General features: G+C 43.7%; 1 protein-coding gene across 4 annotated transcripts in view; it reads right to left on the bottom strand.

The window, feature by feature from the left end:
• jade2 (jade family PHD finger 2) overlaps positions 1-13,254 on the bottom strand; it is a 107,463-nt gene extending 94,209 nt beyond the window's left edge. Inside the window, exon 1 of one of the 4 annotated variants that reach the window (XM_017705311.2) lies at positions 13,119-13,254. The gene's annotated coding sequence lies outside the window, so the exon portion shown is untranslated. Of the gene's footprint in view, positions 1-12,188; positions 12,985-13,118 lie in introns of those variants that run through there. The other 3 variants (XM_017705312.2, XM_017705310.2, XM_037546308.1) reach the window with 3 other exon arrangements.
• Between the last annotated feature and the right edge of the window lie 3,135 nt (positions 13,255-16,389).

Genomic DNA, 16,389 nt, shown 5'->3' on the forward strand with positions numbered 1-16,389 from the left:
GCGTGTTAAATTGTTTGAGGTGTTTTCTAAAATGTGTGTTAAGATGGATGCTGACTCATCTATTGAAAACCAAATTTACCTACAGGTACAAATGAGGGAACCTAAACCTTTCTCTTTCTTTTTTCTTCAATACAATCAGTATTTTGATTTATGACAGATTTAACACAAATATCCTTCTACTTCATTATGCACATTCAGTAGGTGTGAATAAAAAAGAAAGCATGTTTGTTTCAACAGTACATGCCACTTTCCTTGAATTCTACTAAATTTACAGGTGCTAGAAATGGGTGGCGCGGTGGGTAGCACTGTCGCCTCACAGCGAGAAGGGCCTGGGTTCGATTCCCCAGCTGGGTGACCAGGGTCCTCTCTGTGTGGAGTTTGCATGTTCTCCCCGTGTCTGCGTGGGTTTCCTCCGGGTTCTCCGGTTTCCTCCCACAGTCCAGAGACATGCAGTTGGACATGCTAAATTGCCTCTAAGTGTGAGTGACTGTCTGTGTCTGTAAATGACATTTTGTACATTTTAAAACCTACTGGTCTCTTCTAAAGTTATAAACATCTTATAGAATATTAACCCATTTTAACTATTTTTAAAGGCTTCCTTGTTTTAAATTTCCTGAAGTCCCAATTATGAATAAATCATTATAGACCAATCTTATTCCAAATAAAGTAATTCATTAACAGTATGTTATGGTTTCCATGCAACATAACAGCCAAATGTTATTCAATGAGCAGCATTTTTTTTTCCATTTATGTTTTTAATGTTGCTACGGCAACCAGATTTCATAACTAAAACAATGTCATTTAATAATGACTCATTTTCTCTAATAGTCCTCCCTGTATAGGACAGAGCACACTGACATAAGACACTGCAACAAATCCCAACATTCTAATACTTGGAGTTGTTTTAAGAACTGATGAGCTAATTACCAGTAAAGAACATGATACAGTCTCCCACCAATCAAACACAGGTATAGGTATGGCATGTCAACCAAAGATTTAGGTGTGTTTGGTCAGAATATTGCATTGTTTTCAGTATCAAAAGAAAGTTTTTGATCTGATATTATAGCAATATGCTCCTGGTAGGGTCTCCCAGGGCGAACAGGTCTGGAGTGAAGACCCAGACTAACACGATACAAAAACCCATCATGAAAAACGGGCACAGAAAACCGTGTACCCTGCCCAGGATGGGGTCACCAGGACCTATCGCTGGAGCCAGGCCTGGGGGTAGTGCCCCCCGGCAAGTGCCTCGTGGCCGGGCAGCCCACGTAACCCGGCTGGGCTCAGCCCGAAGAGGCAACATGGGGGGACAATGCAAGGTCCAGCATGGGGGAGCGGTGCAGCGCTGCACAGGCAGTGGGAGATTGCAGGGGGGCCCTTGCAGCAGAAACTGGCTCTTGGCACGTGGAATGTAACCTCACTGCGGGGGAAGGAGCTGGAGCTTGTGTGGGAGGTTGAGAAGTACCAACTACAACCCCAATTCCAATGAAGTTGGGACGATGTGTAAAACAAATAAAAATACGATGATTTGCAAATCCTTTTCAACCTATATTCAATCAAATACACTACAAAGACAAGACATTTAATGTTCAAACAGATAAACTTTATTGTTTTTTACAAATATTCACTCATTTTGATTTTGATGCCTACAACACATTCCAAAGAAGCTGGGACAGGGGCAACAAAAGACTGGGAAAGTTGAGGAATGCTCAAAAAACACCTGTTTCAAACATTCCACAGCTGAACAGGGTAATTGGAAACTGGTGAATGTCATGATTGGTTATAAGGGGAGCATCCCTGAAAGGCTTAGTCATTCACAAGCAAGGATGGGGCGAGGTTCACCACTTTGTGAACAACTGCATGAGCAAATAGTCCAATAGAACAACGTTTCTCAACATGCAATTGCAAGGAATTTAGGGATTTCATCATCTACAGTCCATAATATCATCAAAAGTTTCAGAGAATTTGGAAAAAATTTCTGCAAGTAAGCGGCAAGGCAGAAAACCAACACTGAATGCCCGTGACCTTCAATCCCTCAGGCGGCACTGCATTAAAAACTGACATCATTCTGTAACAGATATTACCACATGGGCTCAGGAACACTTCAGAAAACCATTGTCAGTTAACACAGTTCATCGCTCCATCTACGAATGCAAGTTAAAACTCTGAAATGCAAAGCGAAAGCCATATATCAACAACACCCAGAAACACTGCCGGCTTCTCTGGGCCCAAGCTCATCTGACATGGACTGACGCAAAGTGGAAAAGTGTCCTGTGGTCTGACGAGTCCACATTTCAAATTGTTTTTGGAAATCATGGACGTCGTGTCCTCCGGGCCAAAGAGAAAAAGGACTGTCCGGATTGTTATCAGCGTAAAGTTCAAAAGCCAGCATCTCTGATGGTATGGGGGTGTGTTACTGCCCATGGCATGGGTCACTTGCACATCTGTGAAGGCACCATTAATGCTGAAAGGTACATACAGGTTTTGGAGCAACATATGCTGCCATCCAAGTAACGTCTTTTTCAGGGACATCCCTGCTTATTTCAGCAAGACAATGCCAAGCCACATTCTGCACGTGTTACAACAGTGTGGCTTCGTAGTAAAAGAGTGCGGGTATAAGACTGGCCTGCCTGCAGTCCAGACCTGTCTCCCATTGAAAATGTGTGGCGCATTAGGAAGCGCAAAATACAACAACGGAGACCCCGGACTGTTGAGCAACTGAAGTTGTACATCAAGCAAGAATGGGAAAGAATTCCGCCTACAAAGCTTCAACAATTAGTGTCCTCAGTTCCCAAACGCTTATTTAGTGTTGTTAAAAGGAAAGGTGATGTAACACAGTGGTAAACATGCCCCTGTCCCAACTTCTTTGGAACGTGTTGCAGGCATCAAATTCAAAATGAGTGAATATTTGCAAAAAACTATAAAGTTTATAAGTTTGAACATTAAATACCTTGTCTTTGTAGTGTATTCAATTGAATATAGGTTGAAAAGGATTTGCAAATCATCGTATTCTGTTTTTATTTATGTTTTACTTCATTCCAATTCATTGGAATTGGGGTTGTAGATATAGTTGGGCTCACCTCCTTGGTAAAAACTCCTTGATAGAGATTGGTCCCTCTCCTACTCAGGGGTTGCACAGGGTGAGAGGAGCCGTGGGGAATGGGGATACTCACGAGTCCCCGGCTGGCAGCTACGCAGTTGGAGTTTGTCCCGGTGGACGAGAGGGTTGCCTCAATGCAAATTAAAAACGCAGAGATGAAAACTCTGTCTGTTGTGTGCGCTTATGCTCCGAACAACAGGTCAGAGTATTCGGCCTTCTTGGAGCATATGGGCGGGCTTCTGGAAAGGGTCCCACCTACAGACTCCATAGTCTTACTGGGGGACTTCAACGCTCATGTTGGCAACAACTGGGAGACCTGGAGAGGCTTGATTGAGAAGAACGTCCTGCCCGATCTAAATGCGAATGGTGAATTGTTATTGAACTTCTGTACCAGGCATGGATTGTCCATAACAAACACCAAGTTCGAACACAAGGATGTTCATAAGTGTACATGGTACCAGAGCTCCTTGGGTCAGAGGTCAATGATCGACTTTGTTGTCGTTTCATCTGACTTGGGACCATATGTTTTGGACACTCGGGTAAAGAGAGGTGCTGAGCTGTCAACTGATCACCATCTGGTGGTGAGTTGGATCAGATGGCAAGGAAAACTGATGGTCAAACCCGGTAAGCCCAAGCGAATAGTGAGGGTGTGCTGGGAATGACTGTCGGAGGCCCCTGTTCGAAATTATTTCAACTCCCATCTCCGGAAGAGCTTTTCTCATGTCCCGGGGGAGCTAGGGGAGTCTGAATGGACCCTGTTCAAGCTGCCAGGCATAGCTGTGGCCAAAAGCTTGTGGGTGCCTGTCAGGGCAGTAACCCAAGAACCCCCTGGTGGACACCAGTGGTGAGGGAGGCCATCAAGCTGAAGAAAGAGGCCTTTCTGGACTGGATGGCCCGAAGGACTCCCTACTCAGCATAGAGGTGCCAACAGGCGAAAAAGGTGGCAGAAGCAAAATCCAGGGCATGGGAGGGGTCAGCTTCAAGGAGGTTCTGGACAACTGTCCGGCGACTCAGGAGTGGTCGGGGTGGCTGTGCCCAAGCTGTATTCGGCAAGAGTGGAGAAACTCTGACTTCAAATGAGGATATTGTCAGTCGGTGGAAGGAGCACTTCAAATGAGGATATTGTCAGTCGGTGGAAGGAGCACTTCGAAGAACTGCTTAATCCGGGAGACATGCCTCCCTCACAGGAGTCAGGGCCGGAGGCCTCTGGCGGGTCAAGCTCCATTTCCCTGCTGGAGGTCACTGAGGTAAGGCAAGCTCTTCAGTGGCAAGGCACCGGGGGCGGATGTGATTCATCCGGAGATGCTTAAGGCTCTGGATATTGTCGTCGCTCAACACTTATTCGACTAATAAGCCTAGGTATTATTTATGGTTGATAAAATAAGACGAATTTAACTGTTTGTTCAAGGAAAATAAAAGAATCAAACGAACTAAAAAATATGAGAAAACTCTTCGGATTTCAGAAGTGCAGGTCATTTATTCCTTCTTGAACAATGGCCCTCAGGCAACACTCACACATATACAGAGTTTGTAAACATATTTTATACGCTCAGTAAGGGTGGGGTGGTGTCACCCCACCCTTTTTTTATTATCTCCTAATCCCATGATACCATCATTATGTCCAAATTGATATCCATACATCTAACGTATGGAGTCATGTGGAAACCATTATCTCCAAGTGCAGTCTGTAGCATTTATAAAAAAAAATAAAAAATAAAAAATAAAAAAAAAAAAGAGAGAGACACTGTACCAGGCACATCCTAATACATCCTAGCATGCTTGCTGGTGTTTTTCCATCTTGGCCATTCAGCCTTGAGAAGTTCATAAGTTCACTCGCTTCCTATAAAGTGTTTTTCTTCCCTCTTACGCCCTACTAAGGAAGCTTGTTTTAGGGCACTTGCTCCAATGTGCTAGGCCATATTGTACTTTATTTATGTTTTATCCTGCATAATACAAGACATTTTGTTTTTGGAAATCTTCAATTTACATCAATATTGTGGGACTGTCATGGTTGACGCGCCTCTGCAATATTGCATGGACCTCAGGAACAGTACTCTTGGACTGGAAGACCGGGGTGGTGGTCCCCATTTTTAAAAAAGGGGATCGGAGGGTGTGTGCCAACTATCGGGGTATCACACTGCTCAGCCTCCCTGGGAAAGTCTATGCCAAGGTGCTAGAAAGGAGACTCCGACCGATAGGTGAACCTCAGATTGAGGAGGAACAATGCGGATTCCGTCCTGGCCATAGAACAATGGACCAGCTTTTCACCATCTCACGGATTGTTGAGGGGGCATGGGAGTTTGCCAACCCAGTCTACATGTGTTTTGTGGATTTGGAGAAAGCTTACGACCAGGTTCCCCGAAATATCTTGTGGGAGGTCCTCCGGGAGTATGGGGTACTACTGACTACTGGCTACTACTCCGGGCCAATCGATCTCTGTACTCCCAGAGTGAGAGCTGTGTTTGTATACTCAGCATTAAGTAGGACCCTTTCAGAGTTAGCGCTGGGCTCCGGCAGGGTTGTGCCCTGTCTCCACTCCTGTTTGTGATATTCATGGACAGGGTGTCAAGGCGTAGCCAAGGTCAGGAGGGCATTATGTGTGGAGGCTTGAGGGTGGTGACCCTGCTATTTGCAGATGATGATGTTCTTTTGGCTGAATCACATGGATGCCTACAGCGCTCACTGGAGCAGTTTGCAGCTGAGTGTGAAGTGGTTGGTATGTGGATCAGCACCTCCAAATCTGAGTCCATGGTCTTAGCCTGCAAAAGGATGGCATGCCCACTCCAGGTAAGGGGAAAGGTCTTGCCCCTGGTGGAGGAGTTTAAGTATCTCAAGGTCTTGTTCACAAGTGATGGGAAGAGGGATCGTGAGATCGGCCGCAGGCTGGGACAAGCAGCAGCAGCAATGCAGTCACTGTACCGGACTGTATTGGTAAAGAGGGAGCTGAGCTATAAGGCAAAGCTCTCAGTTTACCGGTTGGTCTACATCCCAATCCTCACCCTGACCAAAAGAATGAGATCGCAAATATGAGCAGCGGAAATGAGCTTTCTTTGCAGGGTGGCGGGCTACACTCTATTTGATAGTGTGAGGAGCCCGGCCATCCAGGAGGAGCTCAGAGTAGAGTCACTACTCTGCATTGAGAGGAGCCAGCTGAGGTGGTTCGGGCATCTGATTCGGATGCCCCCTGGACGCCTCCCGGTGGGGGTGTACCAGGCACGGCCTACCGGGATAAGATCCCAGGGTCGTCCTAGGACCCGCTGGAGGGATTACATCTCCAAGTTGGCCTGGGAGCGGCCTGGGGAGCGGCCTGGAGGAAGTTGCGGGGGACAGGGTCATCTGGGATTCTCTGCTCTCCCAACTGCTACCGCGACCCTATCTGGATTAAGCGGTTAACAACGACGACGATGATGACGATGATGCATAAAGCTCAGTCTTCACATTCAGACACATTTAACTACACTCACTGGCCACTTCATTAGGTACCTGTTCAGTTGCTTGTTAACACAAATAGCTAATCAGCCAATCACATGGCCACAACTCAATGCAGTTTAGGCATGTAGAGGTGGTCAAGACAACTTGCTGAAGTGCAAACCAAGCATCAGGATGGGGAAGAAAGGAGATTTAAGTGACTTTGAACGTGGTGTGGTTGTTGGTGCCAGACAGGCTGGTCTGAGTATTTCAGAAACTGCTGATCTACTGGAATTTTCACGCAGAACCATCTCTAGGGTTCACAGAGAATGGTCTGAAGAAGAGAAAATAAAGAGAAAAAAAAGGCAGTTGTGGGGATGAAAATGCCTTGTTGATGTGAGAGGTCAGAGGAGAATGGGCAGACTGGTTCGAGATGATAGAAAGGCAACAGTAACTCAAATAAATAAACAAAATATCGGAGGAATGTTTCCAACACCTTGTTGAAAGTATGCCATGAAGAATTAAGGCAGTTCTGAAGGCAAAAGTGGGTCCAAACTTTTACTAGCAAAGTGTACCTAATAAAGTGGCTGGTGAGTGTATGTAGGTATGCATGTTCTTATATAATGTTTAAAATGTAAGGTTGTGTCCAAAGTGGTTCCCTAATCACTAAACCCTCCAATGGGGTTACTATATAGAATACTATTACAGCAAACAGAATTTGTGATGCTGTATACAGGTTACAATTTATACAGGTTTGCTTACTTACAAACAACGCAATGTGTTGTGGATATCCCCTATCCCTGAGGGTACATAGGTTGTACACTACATATTGAGGTGCCCTGTGGGTGTATTTGAATGCACTGGGTCTTCAGACACCACCATAAGAGTGGAACCCCCAAATAGTGTACCATATATTGAACAGCGCACAGTTTCGGACATAGCTTTAGTTAGCCAGATCGTTACTGTTACTGGTAATCAGATCGTTGCTACTTCTAAAATGATTTAGCCAGCCTGCAAGCCATGTGCTAATGTTATTCCTCCTAATAAAAACAAATTCACATTGAGCTTTGCCTCACTGCCACCACCTGAATATTTTATTTGAGGGGTTTTCATTAAAACACAAATGTAATAAGAAATCTTGTCTACACTGTTAGAAAAACAAGTGAAATGCAATGTAGATTTGACAATACAGCTACATGTAATGTCAATATGCTAGAAGTGAACTATGCCGCCTGACACTGCATTAAAATGATAAAACAGATCAAACCAGAACATCATTGTAAAGCATTCAGGAAATTCTGTCTAGTTAGGATCCTTCTGTAATACTCTTTTCTTGTCTGAAGTTAGGATAAGATTATGAATTTAGGAATTGCTGATCTACAACAGCTTCTGTCCTAAATTTAGTTCTAACTGAAACTGTCATGCTGACTACATACATAAGATTTTGAGTTAGGATGTTTCCGTATATGGCCTGAAGCACTGAAGTTTCTCTACAATTAATAATATTTCATCTTACAATATTTCAACTGCTTACAACTTAATGATTTAATTACACATACATTAAAAAGGTGGAAAGCCTCTTTAATCATTATAGTGATATTGTAATATGTATGTAGTATGAGCCTCTAACAAATCACTCAATGCTTGGGGTGCTGTGAACATCCTGACCAATCACAGATGTTCTGTGACTGGTCAGGCCACTCCTATAACTCAATAAAAATAATTGATTTAGGTCAAACGTAATGCAAGCTATTTCTTAACCATGTCACATCAAAGGTTCAATAATGTGTTTTTAACATATTGGAAGATTACAACCGCAATAAGGAGGAATACACAGTCACTGCAATATATTGGATTGTCCGCATCATGAAGTCATAACCAGAATACTGAACTCTACTGCACTAATTCCACCGCTAAACAAACGCACAGGTAGATTAATAATTTGAGAATAGTTTATCTGGTACATTTTTAACTCATCATTTTTTATTCCAAAATGCAATATTTATCGCAAAAACAATGCACTATAAAGCAATTTGTCTTTTCTTATCATACCGAACGAATCTCTCCTAGTTAAATTTTAAAAACACTTCATGAAACATCAGCTTCATATATCACAAACATTAAACAAACATTACGCAGGTATAGCCAGGGTCGTAATGTAAGCTAAAATTCCAGGAGGGCAAAATTAGAGCTGGGGGCAAGGGGGTCCTTCCTCAGACAAAAGAGAAAATAATGCAGCCATTATTTTAAACCTTCACTAAATCAGGTTATGTACCTCCGGAATCTTTGTATTTATTTTGAGATTTTCATGTTAATTACTTCTACACTTCCTTTCACTACGGACACTTTTCTTGAAAAAGAACAAAATCTTGTCTGCTTCACCCAAAGGAGGCATAAATTCAAACAGAAAAAAACTATATCCACAATACAGTTTAATTTACAGAACATAGGTAAAAGGGACCTGCCACCGTAGTAATAGCTGTATTTTCAGACACAATATATATAGGAAGTAGTATGAGTACAGATCTTTGATGGAAGTGTAGCTAAGTAGAGCGCTACTTTTTGCAGTTAACATAGTTTTTTGTAGATAATAGCTGTAGCGCCTACAAATGTTTCTATAGCTATAGCGATCATTTTCGCTACAGGGTCCAGGCATTCCACGCAAAATGTGAAACACAGGACACGGTTGTTAACTGGGCTGGTGGAGACTGAGCTGCAGACAGCTCCAGCAAACAGTCACATGCTGGCGCCACACACTGATCACCCCTAGTCTTAGCTTAGGGGCCACAACCAAAATGTTTAAGAAGAGCCATTTGGTCCTTTCAACAAAAATCAAACCACCTTAGGAGCCACAATATTTTATGTCCATTTTAACATCTTGGCTGTAAGTATGTCTCAGTATGTGCTAATGTACTAGTATAGGTTACTAGTACAGATTAGAAATTAAATAAATGAAAACGTAGACTTACTTTACTCTGCTTTAACCTTTGGCTCAGCTGTAGCTGCTTTTCTCGCACCTCAGTCAGGAAAGTTTTCTGCAAGTTTCTTGTAAAATGTCTCTCAATGTTCCGACTTTTTATGAGGCTGAAGCCACCATTTAAGGTGGAACGGGAGGATTCGAATGACAATCAGGAGAATGAGAAGCGTCTTCAGCTTCGTGAAGTTTAAATGTATCAGGAAACCAGTTGAGTGCTTATAAATGCAAATAAGTCCATTTGTCTCCAAATTACCGATGTTTGTCTTAAATCTCTCTCTTTGCCATTGCGTTGTCTGCATTGCTGTGTGACCAGCAGTCTGTACATCAATCTTCAGTGTTAAAGGTCAGTGAATTAGCAGTTGTGTGTTAACTCCAGCATTTAAGACCATTTATTGTGAAAAACAGATTATTCAGCTGTGCAGGCCGGAATCTCACCCCAAACAGAGCCAGGGTCGATGATGAGCTGAGGCTAAAATGTTGCTGAAGTTTAACAAAGGATTCTAAATGTCATGTCTGTAAAGATCTTGGAAAGTTTAAGCTGGAGCAGTTTTATTTCAGCACTTGACAGTGCGTTGCACAAAGTTGTTTGGTTTATATCTGGTCATACCTGGTACAGCTGACACTGCTCACTGACATAAGAGCCACACAGCTCTCCTTTACCAACATTCAACAGGATGCTATTTTATCACAAGTCATGACCAGCTAGCAAGCCAGAAGATTAAACAACAGGACTGAAGGCTGGCTACTAAATTTACCTGGTTCACTGATGCTCTATTACCCACTTTTCAGCAACACACCATTTATCAACCATTTAGTACTGATGCCCACAGAGCATTTCATGCATCTGTACCTGCTGATGTGAACCAATTTCATCTGGCAACTCAGAAGAAACCAACACCATAGGAAAAGCTGTGCAAGTGACCTTTTGAGCTATGATCTATGACAATTAGTAGACTATGTTGACTCATAACATAAAACAAACACTACACATAATAACAGAGTTACAAAATAAAAAATAAAAGCAGAAAAATTCAGAATTCTAAAGTCTGTCTGGGCATGTGCCTCCCCAGCCTGAATGGACATGACACCTCTGGATAGAAGTAATACTCTGTTGCAAATAAAAAGCCATAAACACACTTCAGCTTTTTTGTGATATGCTCTAAACACAGCAAGAAGATGAACTTCTAATCCAAGCAGGCCATGATGGTAGCAAAGGATGGCTGGTGGAGGAAGTGCGGAAAGCGATTTCCTTCTTTAACATCAGACTGAGGAGCTCCACAGGCAGCAGTTCATTCATAACACTCCCTCGTGTGGGAGCTGCACTAACAGGATACAGCTACCCATGTGAGTGCCTTGCCCCCTTCTCCACCAATCAAAAGCTGGCTCCCTGCTAGGCTGTGCATAAACACAGCCTGTGTCACAGTGGATATATGTGGAGGGTTGAAAAATGCACTTCTACAAGCTCACATCACTCCAGAGCCATATCACAAGCAGACCAAGCCAATCCAGAGTGTCTTCATAGTCATTAAGTTCCTAAAATGCTTTAACCTTTGACTTATGCCAGAAATCCTCCCCTGAGGAGCAAAAAGCCCTCATGCCCAAACAATGAGTCATCTCCTATTTCCTGCACAGCTCGGGATGATGGGATGAGCTGGTAGAAATGGAGTGGCTTAACAAGCCTCTTGTGATTCCATCTTAACAGATTTTAGGCAAATTTTTCTGTAACCTAGAAGACCACAGGTATTTCCCCCATTAACTTACTTAGTGGGACCTGAATGTTCTGTTTACAGATAAAATCATGAAAGGAATTCATTGGGGAGCAATTACTGTATTAAGCAGAGATGAGGCTTAAGAACAGCACAGGCTAGCGAAGTACCAATGGCATCTACTAATCATTCTTCAACTGTTCTGGACTTTTAATTTAGGAGGACGCTACTCCACTTTGCCATGCGCACAAGATTCAGGTTCCGCCCACTTTTCCCACTGAAAGCGGTTTTAGACGGTAAACAACAGCCACTCCCCCTACAGCCAGGTCTTATAGCAGAGTCAGGAGACAAGGGCTTAACGTCGTGCTCGATTTTTAGCCCTTAAATAAGTACGTGCTTTTAATTCAAGTGTTCTTCAAACGCGTGTGTTGGTCATCATATCCGTGTAGCTGGACTGTTGGCCACCACCCCACTGATGTAGCTAGATAAGTGTACTGCATCTCACTTTAAGTTACTTTACCCATGAACTTGGCACGATAACGCATATGTAACGCACGACTCCAGAAAGGGGTGTGCTTTCAAAACTCGGTTAGCCAGCAACACTCGCTAAACTTTAAGTAGCATTTCCCAAGTTCGTGGAGCAGCTAATATAGCTTTGCATACATTAGTTTAACTGTCGTGTGCTGAATACTATTTGTAGATTTCAAGAAAACGGTCATCTTCTCTTGAGACCTGAGTGTCCGTTGGCATAACGCGTAAAGAAACAGCAATGTGCAGGCAGTCCAGTGCTTGTGCTTAAATTAGCTTCAAGTACTTCACTGAGAACCTAAGGCGCGTCCACGACTTCGGCTGAATAATCTGACCTACATGTCGAACCACAACACACATTTCTGCGTAGTGCGTACTAGCCACACGCAGCCTATGCAGATGAACATACACACAGATCACTACGCATTTCGGGGGTAGGATTAACTGTAGCAGTGGCTCGTTTTTACCTTACCTTGTATGCAGTTTTCCTGTGAGGTCAAGACGTCCTCGACTCTGGACAATATTGGGAGATTAGGAAATCATTTGAGGCTAACCACATGTAGCTAGGCTAAGTTTACCTAGGATTCTTGGGTAGTCTTGCGTAGCAGTTGCTAGTCCGTGTAGCCAGCATCAACCTGGCAACGTTGATGGCTGGATAAAATCGTGGCCACAGCTCCGAAGTGACAGTGACACGCTGAATGTTTTCCTCCGAGTAATCGAAGTAAAAAAAGTAGCACTTGTCCAATTCACCCCAGAACAGGACACCTCCGGTGGCATATCATGGTATTCAAAAGAAGTGCGACCGTCGCCTGCGCAGTTCTTGGTTTACTTCCTAAAAATGTTGTTTCGAGACTTCGTGCGAGCGACGGGTGTCGTTTGTAGTCCAAACTACAGATGACACTAGCTAGCTATCTGAAAGAACCCGCTATAACCAGGGACACTGCTAACTGGGCAGCTGGCACGCAAAGCTAACCGTCTGAATTCGTAAAACCATGACGCATTTCAGTAGCAGCCCAGGTCCAATTTCGTATGCGACAAGAAAGTCTTATTACGTAATGTTTTCTCCTGAGATCAGACAAAATTCTTCCCTTAATTACAGTAACCTGAGTTAACTATATGTTACAAGCTAACTGACTCATTTCTTTCGTAACCCTCTTCCTAAAACATTTTGCCCCGAGATTGCTCGCTTGCTGCCCCCCCCCTCTCGAGCTCTCCCTCCTCTGCGATTGCACAGGCGTACATTGGGTCTTCAAACCTTACAACAAAATAAGCCCATACTTAAAACTCTTTTGGCGCCATATTAATGACGTACTAGAAAAATGTCCGTTGTCAGTGAGCATCCAGAGAGCATATGCACTTGACGTGCAAGATGCACAACAAAACAAGCACGCTGTTTACATACCTGTAAAGTTAGTTTTAGCGAATGATAACCATCAAGAACGTCAGCAGTTTCTCGGATCTGTAAATGGGGCGGTTCATCATCCAGTAATCGTCCATTTTACAGTGAGCCCGATGGGGGGAGCCATCAGCAAAATCCTTTTTGCTAATATGATTGGGGCGGTTCAGGTGAAACAGCACAACTTCAGGACCAGCTTAATGTTGTTCGCCTAAACATCGCATTTGTGTTAACTTGTGATTTGCTCCACATTCTTATGACAGTTTTTTCCTGATTCTGACCGAAATATTCTTTTGAATATGAGAAAAGGGAAAAGGAAACGGTGAATTAGGCCTGCACACATGTACATCCTGTAGTGGCCAAGTGATTCATCCAAATCGATCATCCTCCTGGGTCGCGGGGGGGTGGAGTGGGGGGCGTGCTGGAGCCTACACCAGCGCATGGTCTCCTTCCCCAAGCGTTTCCCATTGCCAATGTGTCTTCACCTCACGATGACAACAGTAAAGATGCATCCACGTGTTTGATTTGCATTGGCAGCTCTTTGCCAATGACAAGACATAAGTTCTTTCAACTCCTGGACATTGGGAGCAGAAGCTGCAACTTGCTAATTCATATTCAAACGAGAATTTAGTTGTGAAACTGAAGTAGAACCTTATCACAAACATCAAGCCTGAACATGTGCTTACACAGAGGAGAATTCCCCATTTTTCAAACCGACAGTCACAAAATATTAACCTAGCTGCCTGTGTATTACAGAGCCCAAACGCTAGATGGCGATATAAAACATGCTTCTACATCTGCATAAGCCTGTCTTTGTAGACCTGGTACTATTGTGAACCATAAAAAAGATGTTATTTGTTCTTTCTAAAGTAAACACGAGCAAAAGTGTTTTTAAAGGTTGAAGTCATGAATGCTGCCGGATTCATCTGAAATTTGGAGCTCACAAGAACTATATAGATACATCGCTGAACATAGTACTTGTATGAATTATTTAATTCAACTAATGTTTTACATATTCAGAAAAGCAGTATAGATCAGTATAATAAATACATAAACAGAATTTATATGCTCTCATGTTATGAACTCATTCCCTGTTAAGCCTTCATAAATGTAAGTATGAACCCCCATACATAGCCTGTACTTTGTGGTTCTTTTAGAATGCCCCTAATTAGAATGCAAGCAAGTACGAGTAAATGCACCCTCAAAGGTACTACGTGGTCCTTAAGGTCTTATGTACCTAGGTTTTAAATGCACATCGTTATTCACTTTTCCTGGGGAAAGGGACATAATTCTTCTTCTTCTTCTTTCGGCTGCTCCCTTTAGGGGTCGCCACAGCGGATCATCTGCCTCCATCTTGCCCTATCCATTGCCTCCTCTACTTTTACACCAACCATCTCCATGTCCACCTTCACTACATCCATAAACCTTCTCTGAGGTCTACCTCTTCTCCTTCTACCCGGCAGCTCCATCTCCAACATTCTTTGCCCAATATGTCCACTATTCCTCCTCAACACATGTCCAAACCATCTCAACCTGGCCTCTCTGGCTTTATCTCCAAACTGCTCCACCTTCACTGTCCCTCTGATCTGCTCATTTCTAATCTTGTCCAGCCTTGTCACTCCCAACGAAAATCTCAGCATCTTCATCTCCGCCACCTCCAGCTCAGCCTCCTGTCTTTTAGACAGAGCCACAGTCTCCAAACCATACATCATAGCAGGACGCACTACTGTCTTGTACTGCTATCCTTCTGTCACACATCAGCCCTGACATCCCAGTCTCCACCCACTCCATCCTGCCTGCACCCTCTTCTTCACCTCTTTTCTACACTGTCCTTTGCTCTGGATGGTTGATCCAAGATATTTGAAGTCATCCACCTTTACGAGCTCTACTCCTTGCATCTTCACCTTTCCACCTGCCTCCGTCTCATTCACACACATGTATTCCGTCTTATCTCTACTGACCTTCATTCCTCTCCTCTCCAGTGCAAACGTCCACCTCTCCAGATTCTCTTCCACCTGCTCTCTACTCTCACCACAGATTACAATGTCATCTGCAAACATCATGGTCCATGGAGCCTCCTGCCTGACCTCATCTGTCAACGTGTCCATCACCATTGCAAACAAGAAGGGGCTCAAAGCTGATCCCTGATGTAACCCTACCTTCACCTTGAAACCATTTGTCACTCCAACTGCACACCTCACCACTGTCTCCCTATCCTCATACATGTCCTGCACCACCCTAACATACTTTTCAGCTACACCTGACTTCCTCATACCATACCACAGTTCCTGTCTTGGCACCCTATCATATGCCTTCTCTAGATCCACAAAGACACAATGTAGCTCCTTCTGACCTTCTCTGTACTTCTCTACCAACACTCTCAATGCAAAAATTGCATCTGTGGTATCCTTTCTGGGCATGAAACCAAACTGCTGCTCACTGATCTAGACCTCTCACCTTAGTCTTGCTTCAACAACTCTTTCCCATACCTTCATGGTGTGGCTCATCAACTTTATACATCTGTAGTTATTGCAGCTCTTCACATCACCCTTGTTCTTAAAATGGGGACCAGTACACTGCTTCTCCACTCATCAGGCATCCTCTCACTCTCCAGGATTTTGTTAAACAACCTGGTTAAAAAGTCCACAGCCTTCTCTCCTAAACATCTCCATTCCTTCACAGGTATGTCATCTGGACCAACTGCCTTTCCATTCTTCATCCTTTTTAAAGCTGCCCTCACTTCCACCTTACTAATTCTCTGCACTTCCTGATCCACTATCTCTCCCCCCGTTGTCCTCCTCTCTCTGTCGTTTTCCTCATTCATTAGTTCTTCAAAGTACTCCTTCCATCTACTCAACACTCTCTGTTCACTCACTAGTACATTTCCCTCTCTATCCTTTATCAGCCTAACCTGCTGTACATCCTTTCCAGCTCTATCTCTCTGTTTAGCCAATCGATACAAGTCCTTTACTCCGTCTTTACTGTCCAGCCTCTCATACAGCTCATCATAGGCCTGAGCCTTTGCCTTTGCCACCATTCTTTTCGCTATGCGACTAGCCTCACAGTACTCCTGCCTACTTCCTTCATCTCTCTGGTTATCCCAATTTTCTTAGCTGCCTTCTTCTTCTGAATACTCTCCTGGACTTCCTCATTCCACCACCAACTTTCCTTGTCTTCTTTCCTCTGACCAGACGAAACACCCAACACATTCTTGCCAGTTTCTCTCACCACCTTGGCTGTAGTTTCCCAGTCCTCAGGTAGCTTCTCACTGCCCCCA

Source organism: Pygocentrus nattereri, chromosome 16 (genome assembly GCF_015220715.1).
Source record: "Pygocentrus nattereri isolate fPygNat1 chromosome 16, fPygNat1.pri, whole genome shotgun sequence".
Taxonomy (NCBI): Eukaryota; Metazoa; Chordata; class Actinopteri; order Characiformes; family Serrasalmidae; genus Pygocentrus; species Pygocentrus nattereri.